A 13733-nucleotide genomic window follows, 5' to 3' on the forward strand; every position below is an offset into this window, starting at 1 on the left:
ACAAAATCAACACCCATAAATCTGTAGCCTTTATATATACCAACAATAACCGAGCTGAAAAAACAGTCAAGGACTCTATTCCTTTCATAGTAATGCCAAAGAAGATGAAATATTTGGGAGTATACCTAACAAAAGACGTGAAAGATCTCTATAAAGAGAACTATGAAACTTTATGAAAAGAAATAGCTGAAGATGTTAACAAATGGAAAAAACATACCATGCTCATGGCTGGGAAGAATGAACATTGTTAAAATGTCCATACTACCCAAAGCAATATGTAATTTTAATGCAATTCTTATTAAAGCTCTGCTGTCATATTTTAAAGATCTTGAAAAAAAAAAAACTTCATTTTATATGGAATCAGAAAAAAACCTCAAATAGCCAAAACATTACTCAGCAATAAAAACACAGCAGGAGGAATCACGCTACCAGACCTGAGACTCGAAGAGAAACTTCTCTAAAGAAGACAGATGCACGATCTACAAACACATGAAAAAAAAAGCTCATCATCCTTAATCATCAGAGAAATGCAAATCAAAACTACTTTGAGGTATCACCTAACCCCAGTAAGAGTAGCCCACATAACAAAATCCCAAAACCAGAGATGTTGGCGTGGATGTGGAGAAAAGGGCACACTTCTACACTGCTGGTGGGAATGTACACTAATACGTTCCTTTTGGAAGGATGTTTGGAGAATACTTAGAGACCTAAAAATAGACCTGCCATTTGATCAAATAATTCCTTTACTAGGTTTATACCCAGAAGACCAAAAATCACAATATAACAAAGACATCTGTACCAGAATGTTTATTGTAGCCCAATTCATAATCACTAAGTCATGGAAGAAGCCCAAGTGCCCATCAACGCACGAATGGACTAGCAAATTGTGGTACATGTATACCATGGAATATTATACAGCCTTAAAGAAAGATGGAGAGTTTACCTCTTTCATGTTTACATGGATGGAGCTGGAACATATTCTTCTTAGCAAAGTATCTCAGGAATGGAAGAATAAGTATCCAATGTACTCAGCCCCACTATGAAGCTAATTTATAGCTTTCACATGAAGGCTACAACCCAACTATAGCACAAGAATTTGGGGAAAGGGCCAAGGGAGGGTAAATGGGGAGAGGTTAGGGTGGAGGGAAGGTAATAGGTGGGGCCACACCTACAGTGCATCTTAGAATGGGTACAGGCGAAACTTACTAAATGCAGAATACAAATGTCTACATACAATAACTAAGAAAATGCCATGAAGGCTACGTTGAACAGTTTGGTAAGATTATTTCAGATTGTATATGAAACCAGCACATTGTACCCACTAATGTACTTAGCTATGATTTAACAATAATAAAAAAAAAATAGCACTATAAAAATAAAAAACATCAACTCTGGATCCCAAAAGATGGGATTGAGTTCAGACAAATTACAAAGCCTAGGTCTGTGGTTTTATGGTAGAATTTATTTTAAGTCTGGGAATGTGTCTGGTATAATATTTGGCACAGACATAACCTTCCCTTCTCCCCGTGTACTGCATAACTCTGGGTTTACAGTGGAGAAAAAGAAACATGTTCCCAGGCAAAATCTATGGCAATAGAGGTCAGATCCTCAAGGAGGCCATTTTTGGCTGGAAGGTGACAAAGAAGAGCCTTTTGGGTCACTGGAATTGTTATCGTCATAATGATCATACAGACATATATGTAGTTAAAAATACACTGATCTGCACACTTAATATCTATGCACTCAAGTATATATAAATTATACTTCAACAATTTTTAACTAATAAAGGAAATAAGCTGGGCATGGTGGCTCACACTTGTAATCCCAGTACTCTGGGAAGCCGAGATGGGTGGAATGCCTGAGCTCACAAGTTCGAGACCAGTCTGAGGAAGAACGAAACCCCACCTCTAAAAATAGCCAGGCACTGTGGCAGGTGCCTGTAGTCCTGGCTACTTGGGAGGCTGAGGCAAGAGAATAGCTTGAGTCCAAGAGTTTGAGGTTGCTGTGAGCTATGATGCCACAGCACTCTACTGAGGGTGACAAAGTGAGACTCTGTCTCAAAACAAAAAAAAAGAAAAGAAATACATTTCCTCTGTGGTAGAAGACAGACCAAAAGACAAGGCTCTGAAGTCAAAGTATGTTTGCACACTGAAAGTAGTAACTTTGTCCTAGGATCACAGTGTTATTGCAAAGGGTAAGCAAATGCCTTCGTAAACCTAGTACTGGTAGAAAACAGAATAAATTCCTCATAGAATAATGTATCACAATGTCCAAAAAGTACAGAGAAGCTACCATATTTAATAAAACACATTTATTTCAGGGAGTTACTGAGTTCATAATCACTCTGTCATAATATATTTTCTCAATAATAAATACTCAAAAGTACAACCACAATCCTGTTAGAAATGAAACAATTTTCTGAATTGTTTGAATTGTCTCTCCTCTTTCTCTCAGGCATAGAGATAAATTTTTTATTTTTTTTATTTTTATTAAACCATAGCTATGTACATTAGTATGATTGTGGGGCACCATACACTTGGTTCATAGATCGTTTGACACATTTTCATCACATTAGTTAACATAGCATTTGTAGCATTTTCTTAGTTATTTTGCTAAGACCTTTACATTCCACATTTACTAGGATTCACATATACCCTTGTAAGATGCACCGCAGGTGTAATCCCAGTAATCCCATTAATCCTCCTCCTTCCCCCTCCCTCCCCTCCCTTTCCGCTTTCTCCCTATTCTTAGGTTGTAACTGGGTTATAGCTTTCATGTGAAGGTCCTACATTAGTTTCATAATAAGGGTGAGTACGTTGGGTACTTTTTCTTCCATTCTTGAGACACTTTACTAAGAAGAATACGTTGCAGCTCCATCCATGTAAACATGAAAGAGGTAAAGTCTCCATCTTTCTTTAAGGCTGCATAATATTCCATGGTGTACATATACCACAATTTATTAATCCATTCGTGGATCGATGGGCACTTGGGCTTTTTCCATGACTTAGCAATTATGAATAGGGCTGCAATAAATATTCTGATACAAATATCTTTGTTATGGTGTGATTTTTGGTCTTCTGAGTATATGCCCAGTATGGGGATTACAGGATTGAATGGCAGATCTATTTTTAGATCTCTAAGTGTTCTCCATATCTCTTTCCAAAAGGAATGTATTAATTTGCATTCCCACCAGCAGTGCAAAAGTGTTCCCTTTTCTCCACATCCACGCCAACATCTCTGGTCTTGGGATTTTGTGATATAGGCTAGTCTCACTGGAGTTAGATGGTATCTCAAAGTAGTTTTGATTTGCATTTCTCTGATGATTAAAGATGATGAGCATTTTTTCATATGTCTGAAGACTGTGCGCCTGTCTTCTTCAGAGAAGTTTCTCTTCAAGTCCCTTGCCCAGCCTGCGATAGGATCCCTTGTTCTTTTCTTGCTAATGCGTTTGAGTTCTCTGTGGATTCTGGTTATTAAACCTTTGTCGGAGTCATAACCTGCAAATATCTTCTCCCATTCTGAGGGCTGTTTGCTTGCTTTACTTACTGTGGAGATAAATTCTTAAAACTATCAAGGCAGGGACTTTAACACACCTCTTACAGAGCTGGACAGATCCTCTAAACAGAAATTAAACAAAGATGTAAGAGATTTAAATGAGACCCTAGAACAACTATGCTTGATAGATGCATATAGAACACTCCACCCCAAAGATAAAGAATATACATTCTTCTCATCACCCCATGGAACATTCTCCAAAATTGATCATATCCTGGGACACAAAACAAATATCAACAGAATCAAAAGAATTGAAATTTTACCTTGTATTTTTTCAGACCATAAGGCACTAAAGGTGGAACTCAACTCTAACAAAAATGCTCAAGCCCACCCAAAGGCATGGAAATTAAACAATCTTCTGTTGAATAACAGATGGGTGAAGGAAGAAATAAAACAGGAAATCATTAACTTCCTTGAGCATAACAACAATGAAGACACAAGCTACCAAAACCTGTGGGATACTGCAAAAGCAGTTTTGAGAGGAAAATTCATCGCTTTAGATGCCTACATTCGAAAAACAGAAAGAGAGCACATCAACATTCTCACAAGAGATCTTATGGAATTGGAAAAAGAAGAACAATCTAAGCCTAAACTCAGTAGAAGAAAAGAAATATCCAAAATCAAATCAGAGATCAATGAAATTGAAAACAAAAGAATCATTCAGAAAATTAATGAAACAAGGAGTTGGTTTTTTGAAAAAATAAATAAAATAGATAAACCATTAGCCAGACTAACTAGAAATAGAAAAGTAAAATCTCTAATAACCTCAATCAGAAACGATAAAGGGGAAGTAACAACTGATCCCACAGAGATACAAGAGATCATCTCTGAATACTACCAGAAACTCTATGCCCAGAAATTTGACAATGTGAAGGAAATGGATCAATATTTGGAATCACACCCTCTCCCTAGACTTAGCCAGGAAGAAATAGACCTCCTGAACAGACCAATTTCAAGCACTGAGATCAAAGAAACAATAAAAAAGCTTCCAACTAAAAAATGCCCTGGTCCAGATGGCTTCACTCCAGAATTCTATCAAACCTTCAAGGAAGAGCTTATTCCTGTACTGCAGAAATTATTCCAAAAAACTGAGGAAGAAGGAATCTTCCCCAACACATTCTATGAAGCAAACATCACCCTGATACCAAAACCAGGAAAAGACCCAAACAAAAAGGAGAATTTCAGAGTGAGAATCTCACTCATGAACATAGACGCAAAAATTCTCAACAAAATCCTAGCCAATAGATTACAGCTTATCATCAAAAAAGTCATTCATCATGATCAAGTAGGCTTCATCCCAGGGATGCAAGGCTGGTTTAATATACGCAAGTCTATAAACGTTATCCACCATATTAACAGAGGCAAAAATAAAGATCACATGATCCTCTCAATAGATGCAGAAAAAGCATTTGATAAAATCCAGCATCCTTTTCTAATTAGAACTCTGAAGAGTATAGGCATAGGTGGCACATTTCTAAAACTGATTGAAGCTATCTATGACAAACCCACAGCCAATATTTTACTGAATGGAGTAAAACTGAAAGCTTTTCCTCTTAGAACTGGAACCAGACAAGGTTGTCCTCTGTCACCTTTACTATTCAACGTAGTGCTGGAAGTTCTAGCCAATACAATTAGGCAAGACAAGGAAATAAAGGGAATCCAAATGGGAGCAGAGGAGGTCAAACTCTCCCTCTTTGCTGACGACATGATCTTATACTTAGAGAACCCCAAAGAGTCAACCACAAGACTCCTAGAAGTCATCAATAAATACAGTAATGTTTCAGGATATAAAATCAATGTCCACAAGTCAGTAGCCTTTGTATACACCAATAACAGTCAAGATGAGAAGCTAATTAAGGACACAACTCCCTTCACCATAGTTTCAAAGAAAATGAAATACCTAGGAATATACCTAACGAAGGAGGTGAAGGACCTCTATAAAGAAAACTATGAAATCCTCAGAAAGGAAATAGCAGAGGATATTAACAAATGGAAGAACATACCATGCTCATGGATGGGAAGAATCAACATTGTTAAAATGTCTATACTTCCCAAAGCAATCTACCTATTCAATGCCATTCCTATCAAAGTACCTACATCGTACTTTCAAGATTTGGAAAAAATGATTCTGCGTTTTGTATGGAACCGGAAAAAACCCCGTATAGCTAAGGCAGTTCTTAGTAACAAAAATAAAGCTGGGGGCATCAGCATACCAGATTTTAGTCTGTACTACAAAGCCATAGTGGTCAAGACAGCATGGTACTGGCACAAAAACAGAGACACAGACACTTGGAATCGAATTGAACACCAAGAAATGAAACTAACATCTTACAACCACCTAATCTTTGATAAACCAAACAAGAACTTACCTTGGGGGAAAGACTCCCTATTCAATAAATGGTGTTGGGAGAACTGGATGTCTACATGTAAAAGACTGAAACTGGACCCACACCTTTCCCCACTCACAAAAATTGATTCAAGATGGATAAAGGACTTAAATTTAAGGCATGAAACAATAAAAATCCTCAAAGAAAGCATAGGAAAAACACTGGAAGATATTGGCCTGGGGGAAGACTTCATGAAGAAGACTGCCATGGCAATTGCAACAACATCAAAAATAAACAAATGGGACTTCATTAAACTGAAAAGCTTCTGTACAGCTAAGGACACAATAACCAAAGCAAAGAGACAACCTACACAATGGGAAAGGATATTTGCATATTTTCAATCAGACAAAAGCTTGATAACCAGGATCTATAGAGAACTCAAATTAATCCACATGAAAAAAGCCAATAATCCCTTATATCAATGGGCAAGAGACATGAATAGAACTTTCTCTAAAGATGACAGACGAATGGCTAACAAACATATGAAAAAATGTTCATCATCTCTATATATTAGAGAAATGCAAATCAAAACAACCCTGAGATATCATCTAACCCCAGTGAGAATGGCCCACATCACAAAATCTCAAAACTGCAGATGCTGGCGTGGATGTGGAGAGAAGGGAACACTTTTACACTGCTGGTGGGACTGCAAACTAGTACAACCTTTCTGGAAGGAAGTATGGAGAAACCTCAAAGCACTCAACCTAGACCTCCCATTCGATCCTGCAATCCCATTACTGGGCATCTACCCAGAAGGAAAAAAATCCTTTTATCATAAGGACACTTGTACTAGACTGTTTATGGCAGCTCAATTTACCATTGCCAAAATGTGGAAACAGCCTAAATGCCCACCAACCCAGGAATGGATTAACAAGCTGTGGTATATGTATACCATGGAATACTATTCAGCTATTAAAAAAAATGGAGACTTTACATCCTTCGTATTAACCTGGATGGAAGTGGAAGACATTATTCTTAGTAAAGCATCACAAAAATGGAGAAGCATGAATCCTATGTACTCAATTTTGATATGAGGACAATTAATGACAATTAAGTTTATGGGGGGGGGAGCAGAAAGAGGGATGGAGGGAGGAGGGTGGGGCCTTAGTGTGTGTCACACTTTATGGGGGCAAGACATGATTGCAAGAGGGACTTTACCTAACAATTGCAATCAGTGTAACTGGCTTATTGTACCCTCAATGAATCCCCAACAAAAAAAAAAAAAAAACTATCAAGGCAGTATCTAATCCCATAATAATCTGGTACTAGCCAACTTTACCAATCTCACCTCCACTGAGGTCTTTCCATTTTAGCTTCTTAACATTTACCCTTAGCTGTTCCTCACCTGCTCCACACCAATCTTCTATCAGCTATCTGAATCTCTGGCCTTCTTCAAAGGCAGGGCCCCACTTCCTAACGGTGGTGGAGGAAGGGCCCTCCAGATCACTCTACCCCATTACCATCTCCTCCTCCTCCAGACTCCTTGAGCACTAACTATGTGTATCTATGGCAAAATGAGTACCTAAAAGGAGGCTAGACTTCCTCTGTATAAATATTCATAATATTAACACTCACATTACTGTGTTCCAGTCACTCTTTATATGCACTATCTCATTTAATCCTCATACAACCTTATATGAGAAGTTCTATTAATACATGAAAGAACTAAAGCAAAGCAATTAAGAAAGTTGTTTTATATCTCCCAAAAGATGGGTGGCAAAGCCAAGATTTGAGCCCAGACACCTTGAGGGCTTTTGCTTATTTGAACTTATTAGGCTTACATAAAAGTTGCAAATATAGCATAAAGAATTCCTATATCTCTTTCACACAGCTTCCTCTTATGTTAACATCTTACAGAAGCACAGTACAGCTGTCCCTTTAACAATCAGGTTTGAACTGTGTAGGTCCAATTATATTCAGATTTTTTTCAACCAAACACAGATCAACAATACAATATTTGTAGGATGTAAAACCCTCGTAAGCAGAAGGTCAGCTTTTCATACACGTGGGTTCCTCAGAGCCAACTTTGGGGCTTCAATATGTGCAGATTTTGGTACATGCAGGGGTCCTGCAACCAATTCTCCACATAAACTAAGAAGTGTGATTGTACATCGATCAAAGCTTAACAATTAGTGCTCATTCCAGTAACACATGTACTAAAATTAGAATGATACAGAGAAGATTAGCATAGCTCCTGTGCAAGGATGACATGCAAATTCATAAAGCATTCCATATTTAAAAAAAAAAAAAAAATTAACACTGGTACAATACTCTCTTTTTTTTTTTTTTTTTTGAGACAGCCTCACTTTCTTGCCCTCAATAGACTGCTGTGGCATCATAGCTCACAACAACCTCAAACTCTGGGGCTCAAGTGATCCTCTTGCCTCAGTCTCCCAAGTAGCTGAGATTATAAGCGCCCACCACAACACCTAGCTAGTTTTAGAGACAGGGTCTCACTCTTGCTCAGGATAGTCTGGACCTCTGAGCTCAAGCAATCCACTCTCCTCGGCCTTCCAGAGTGTTAAGATTACAGGAGTGAGCCATTGCTGGTATGGCCCCACATTGGTACAATATTCTTAACTAAACTACAGACTGCTGAGATTTCCCCAGTTTTTACAGTAATGTTCTTTTTCTGTTCCAGGACCTTACATTGCATTTAGTTGTTACCTCCCTTTAGTAGTCAATCTTATGACAGTTTCTTAGTCTTTCCTTGTCTTTCATGGCCCTGACTCTTTTAAAAGAACACTATCAGGTATTCTATAAAATGTTCCTCAGTGGAGTTTATGTTTTCTTGTGATTAGAGACTGTTATGGATTGGGGGGAAGAATATAAGAGGTGGAGAGTCCTTCTCATCACTTCATATTGGTGATATTAACCTTGATCACCCAGTAATACTAATGTCTGCCAGGTTTCTCCACTATACAGTTACTATTTTTCTGTCTAGACTATATTTAAAGGGAGAAGAATTAAATTCCATCTCCTGGAAAAAGAACTACGAAAGAATATGTGGAAATGGGTTGGAAGCAGCATAGTAATTAGAAAATAATTTATGGGAGATATTTCGAGGCCATGCAAATACTCCACTTTTCCTTAAACTTTCACTCACTAATTTTATTCTTCACTGGCAGCTTGCCTATAGCACTTATTACTGTTGTATGCTAAAGGTGATTTTTTATTCCCACCATTCTTTCCACATCTATTAACTGGAATTCCTCTGTAAGAAAGAGCTATCTGTTCTCCCCCCATTTATTTATTTAGTCATTTGTACTGTGAACTCATAGATATTTATTTTATTCTTTGGTTTATAACCCAATACTATTGTTACTTATTTTATTCAAATTGTTCCAGCTTTGGTTATTAAGAGCTCTTTCAGGTTGGCTTCTGTGTCTTTTTGACATGTCCCTGTCTTTTTTATTTTCCCCTCCACAGTCCTGGAATCAATCAATTCTCGAGGGAGCTGACAGGGCCACTTTTGCTCAAATCAATGCAATTTCCTATGAGAGTTGTCAAGTTTTGTATTCCTAAGTATCTCCTATAGTGGATGACAACATATAGTGATTAGACCCTAATGAGTATTTGCTAATGGCGCTGGAAATACACACAGAGGGAGCAACTGCCCACTCGCCACTCACACAGCTGAGAGGAGGAGACAAACATCCTCCTCTTCTGACCTACCCGTCTGGCCAAAGATTATAAAAGACCGCGTGCAGGCTGGGCATGGGAGCTTACACGGGTAATCTCAGCACTCTGGGAGGCCAAGGTGAGTGGATCGCCTAAGCTCACGAGTTCGAGACCAGCCTGAGCTACAGTGAGACCCTGTCTCTAAAAATAGCTGAGCATTGTGGCAGGTACTCAGGAGGCTGAGGCAAGGGGTTACTTGACCCCAAGAGTCTGAGGTTGCTGTGAGCTATGATGCCAGGCACACTACTGAGGACAACAAAGTGATATGCTATCTCAAAAAAAAAAAAAGTCCCACGCATTTGCCAACCCATACTAAGAGGAGGACAGTAATCAGTAGTTTCATTCCCCTGACTGACTGCAGCTGCTTTAAAGATGTACTGATACACCTTCCCTTAGACCCCAGCCAGGAAATGCTAAAAACACTGTCCTTTTTTTCCTAAATGGATGGGAAAACTGAGATATAGGAAAAGTTAAAAATATTCCCAAGATCATACAGGTAGAGGATGGTTGAGGTAGGACTAGTGGGAGGACTCCTGAGAAGCACTGCTTTCCCATGCTCTTCTCCAAGGCACTCCAAGAGGAAAAGGTTCCTGGTGACAATGTTTTTCTGTCTAACCCATGTCCTCTTCCCTTCAAAGTTCAAACAGGTACAGACTAGAGGGTACAGCTAAGAAATGTATGCATTTACAGACTCCAGGGATCTAGACAGACCTAGGCCAAGTTAAAATACTACGTCAAAAACAAATTTACAGTTAAGGATTCCATCCAGGTAGTCATACATTAAATAAAAGGCTAAAATCAAAATCAATGAAGGAGAAATATAAAAGATTTTGTTACACTCAAATCCAGATAGCCACATAACCCAAAGACCAAAGAGGTTAAAACAATGTCAGAAAGCAATCAGTTAAATCTACAGGCGTCAAAATTTACAAGGCCCAGTACCTGCTAATGAAGAAAACTGATGCCAGCCAGATTCATCATCTGATGACTCCAACGACCTCATTACTTCATCATCAAAAGAAAATCAGATATTATCTTAAGTCAGAAGTATAAAAAATAATAATTTTCAGGCTCAGCACCCATAGCATAGTGGTTACAGCACCAGCCACATACACTGAGGTTAGCAGGTTTGAATCCAGCCCAGGCCAGTGAAACAGCAATGACAACTATAATAAAAAATAGGCAGGCGCTGTGGCAGGCACCTGTAGTCCCAGCTACTTGGGAGGCTAAGGTAAGAGAACTGCTTAAGCCCAAGAGTTGGAGGTTGCTGTGAGCTGTGACGCCATGGCACTCTACCCAAGGCAACATAGATTCTGTCTCCAAAAAAAAAAAAAAAAAAAATCATAATAATAATTTTCAAAAAGTATAGGAGCAGCAATAATGGTGGTTATTTGCTTACCAGATAATACAGTTAATGCCCTCCATATCCATGGGTTCTGTGCATCTGTGGATTCAACCAACTGTGCTTCAAAAATATTTAGAAAAGGCCAGGCATGGTGGCTCATGCCTGTAATCCTAGCACACTGGGAGGCCGAGGCAGGTGGAATGCTTGAGTTTAGGAGTTTGAGGCCAGCCTGAGCAAGAGCAAGACCTTTTCGCTACGAAAAACAGAAAAACTATCTGGGCTTGTGGCAGGCATCTGTAGTCCCAGCTACTCGGGAGTCTGAGGGCAAGAGAATCACCCTCCAAGAGTTTGAGTTGCTATGACTCCATGGCACTCTATTCCAGGGCAACTGAGTGAGACTCTGTTGGAAAAGGAAAAGAAGAAGAAAAGGAAAAGGAAAGGCAAGATTCAGGCAAATCAGGCCCAGAAAAGAAAAAGAAAAAGAAGTAACAAACAAACAAGAAGATGTGGAGGGACCTGGCAGAGCAGCTCATTGCCTTAATCTTTATACGTTTTGGGAGGCTGAAGCAAGAGGATCACTTGAGGCCAGGAGTTCAAGACCAGCTTGAGCAAAAGTAAGAACTTCTCTCTACGAATTTTTTTTTTTTAAATTAGCTGGGTATGGTGGCATGCACCTGTGGTCCCAGCTACTCACAAGGCGAAGGCAGGAGGATTACTTGAGCCCAGAAATTTGAGGTTATAGTGAGCTATGATGATGTCACTGCATACTCTATTGGGGGTGACAGAGCAAGACTCTGTCCCAAAATAAACAAATAGGTGATATGGAAGCTTACGCACAAATTGGTTTATCAGAATGACAATCAAACCTCATAACAAGCCAATTGGAAGGTATCAATATTAAGATAAAAACACAGAACAGTGATAAGAAATCACTTTTATAGATTACAATGGATAATTTTTTCCCCAAACTCTTGTGTTTAGCTTCTACTACAGCATTTCATTAGTACTTGCAGCATTATTCCAAATTTACAATTATATATGTATGCCTTTCAGTAAACACAGATATTTTTAAATGACCGTGAAATTTCACCCAAAAGAATTAGGTCTTCATAAATAAATGCCAATTGACCTAGAAGAAGCTAGGGTGCCTACACTGTCATTCTCACCAGCTCTCTCTGTAAATGAACTATAAAGAGCAAATATTAAAGAGAGAGATAACCATAAATGATAGTCACCAAAGATTATATCTAAGTCTAACAGGTCATGATGGGTAAGGAAAAGATTTTTTTAAAAGATAGAGGCCAAGGTGGGAGAATGGCTTGAGGCCAGGAGTTTAAGACCACCCTGAGCTGAACAGCAAGACACCATCTCTATAAAAATAAGAAAATTTGGCCAGGCTGGGTGGCTCATGCCTGTATTCCTAGCAGTTTGGGAGGCCAACGCAGCCATATCCCTAGTTCTTTGGGCTCAGGAGTTCGGGACCAACCTGAGCAAGAATGAGATCCCATCTCTACTAAAAACAGAAAAATTAGCCAGGCATTGTAGCAGATCCCTGTAGTCCCAGCTACAAGAGGCTAAGGCAGGAGAATCACTTGAACCCAGGTGTTTAAGTTGCTATGAGCAAGACTGAGGCCATGACACTCTAGCCTGGGGCAACAAGAGTGAGCTTCTGTCTCAAAAAAAAAAAAAAAAAAAATTTTTTTAATAAAAAAAAATAGCACAGCGCCTGATGCACAGTGGTTACAGCACCAGTCACACACACCGATGGTGGTGGGTTCGAACCCAGCCAGAGCCAACTAATCAACTGCAACAAAAAAATAGCCGGTCATTGTGGCAAGCACCTGTAGTCCCAGCTACTTGGGAGGCTGAGGCAAGAGAATTGCTTAAGCCCAAGAGTTGAAAGTTGCTGTGAGCTATGACACCATAGCACTCTACCCAGGGTGACTTAGTGAAACTTTGTCTCAAAAATAAACCCCATAAAAATAAAATAAATAGAAAAATAGGAAACTTAGCCAGCTGTGGTGGCATTTGTCTGTAGTCCCAGCTACTCAAGAGGCTGAGGTGGGAGGATCGTGTGAGCCCAGGAGTTTGATGTTTCAACGAGCTATAATGAGCCACTGTAGTCTAGCTTTGGACAAAGAGCAAAAACCTGGGGGGAGGAGCAAGGGGAGAGAAAGAAAAAGATAGCTCTATCAATTTGGTCAATAAGACATTTAGTGAAAGTACTGGATCCTGATTTCTTATACACCCTTTCTTTAAAAAACTTAAAGTGAAGCAGTAAGTCCTGGATCATTTACCTTAAAACCTTTTTGAAAGTTTGCTCTGGGTCTACAAAAGATGGAGAAAGAGACTGCTGCTGAGTGACTAGCAAGAAAGCTATTCTCCGTTCAGCGCGGGTAGCTCAAGTGGCTAGGGGACCAGCCACATACACCAGAGCTGGCCAGTTTGAATCCAGCCCAGGCCTGACAAATAACAATGACAACTACAACCAAAAAATAGCCGGGTGTTGTGGCAGGCACCTGTAGTCCCAGCTACTTGGGAGGCTGAGGCAAGAGAATCACTTGAACCCAAGAGTTTGAGGTTACCGTGAGCTGCAACTCCACGGCATTCTACCCAGGGCGACAGCATTAGACTCTGTCTCCAAAAAAAAAAAAAAAAAAGAAAGCTATTCTTCAATTGGGTCTTAAACATACAATTATGGAGATAGCAATAAATTAAAAAGTAAAAAATCCAGAATCTCTGCCAATTTCAACATATGAGGTATT

At 39.2% G+C, this 13733-nt stretch overlaps 1 protein-coding gene and 1 non-coding gene across 10 annotated transcripts in view; one reads left to right on the top strand and one right to left on the bottom strand.

Annotated features, from left to right (window-relative positions):
- Nucleotides 1-13733, bottom strand: part of ANKS1A (ankyrin repeat and sterile alpha motif domain containing 1A) — a 230548-nt gene that overhangs the window by 200927 nt on the left and 15888 nt on the right. The gene's annotated exons all lie outside the window — the stretch shown is intronic.
- On the top strand, nt 8075-8181 carry LOC128595070 (U6 spliceosomal RNA). The gene has a single exon (XR_008382759.1). It is a non-coding gene; the product is annotated as a U6 spliceosomal RNA (small nuclear RNA).

This window comes from Nycticebus coucang, chromosome 9 (assembly GCF_027406575.1).
Source record: "Nycticebus coucang isolate mNycCou1 chromosome 9, mNycCou1.pri, whole genome shotgun sequence".
NCBI classification, from domain to species: domain Eukaryota; kingdom Metazoa; phylum Chordata; class Mammalia; order Primates; family Lorisidae; genus Nycticebus; species Nycticebus coucang.